Consider the following 1,304-nt stretch of genomic DNA (forward strand, 5'->3'; position numbering starts at 1 on the left):
AAAATTAAAAAGATTATTAAGAGGTTTTGGGTGAGAGAATTGTGGATTTTAGGGGATTTTTAAGGATTTTTGGGGTCCTTGGGTGAAGTTTTGGGGTCCTCACGTAAATTTTGGGAGTCCTGGGGCAGATTTTAGGGAAATTCTGAGATTTGTGGATGAATTTTAGGAGACTGATGGGGATTTTGGGGGTCCTGGGGTGGAATTTGGGAGGCTGTGCTGGCTTGATGGGAAGGGTGGCTTTTCCCTGCTCCTGCCTGTGGGTGATCCCAGAGTGTCCTCTGCTGGGCACAGGGATGCTTGTCCAGCCCTGGCCCTGGGCGTTCTTTCTCAAGGGAAAATAAAGAGCAGGATAAAGCAGTGAGGGCGAGGAGGGCAAAGGGAGGAAGAAGAGGAGGGTACCTGGATTCTGCAGCTGTTTTTCTTTGGCTGTGTCAGAAGTATTTCTGAAATGAAATAAGTCATGGGATGGGCATTGCGACACTTCCTTCCTTTAAGTTTTACTTCTCCTGCATGAAGGGGTTGGGATGTTTTCATATATTTTTCCTCGGCTGTGCTCCTCTGATCTGAAATCAAAGAGTTTTCCCCTTGTCCACACAGAGAAAGTCACTGGGTTGATCCAGAGCCAGCCTGCAGCAGGGCACTCGGAGAACTTCTCCTCAAGGGTATTTTGGAGTGGGATTTTTTTTGGCACTGGACACTGCTGGGATGCTCAGAGGGGACTGGAGCCAGCACTGGCTGTGCTGTGACAGCCCAGAGAGGTCACCCAGGGTCTCCTCTCCAGCTGCACTGCTGTCACCAGAGCCCCAGGAACAGCCGGAGCTGTCACCTCAGGAATGTCTGGAGCTGCAGCAGCTGCATTTCCCAAACAGGGCAGCCCTTACACACCGTGGGGAGTCTGCACACCCCAAAGAAAGTTTTCCTTCTGTTTGTGGTGGCAGGAACAGGGAAAGGGAAGTGCTGGACAGGTTGTGGGCAGGGTGGGTGTCCAGGAGATTTGGGAACTGCAGTGAGGACAGGCTGAGCACAGAGATTGCCTTGAACTTCCTCTGAAATCCCGGCTTTTCCAAACAGCCAGAGAAAAGAGCAGCAGCAGGTACTCAGGATACCCCAGTTCAGAGCCCAGAATATTCAGCTGGGAGCTGTGGCAGCCCCAGGATGTCACCTCTCAGCAAGGACCAAGTCACCAGGCAGCAGGGACAGGAATGAAGGGGATTTTTTTTTTAGTATCTCCCTTCTCCAGCTTTTTCCATGAACAAACAAGTATCCCTCCCCTCACAGCTCTCAAGACAGAAAACACAGCAGCC

Source organism: Poecile atricapillus, chromosome 5 (assembly GCF_030490865.1).
Source record: "Poecile atricapillus isolate bPoeAtr1 chromosome 5, bPoeAtr1.hap1, whole genome shotgun sequence".
Taxonomy (NCBI): Eukaryota; Metazoa; Chordata; class Aves; order Passeriformes; family Paridae; genus Poecile; species Poecile atricapillus.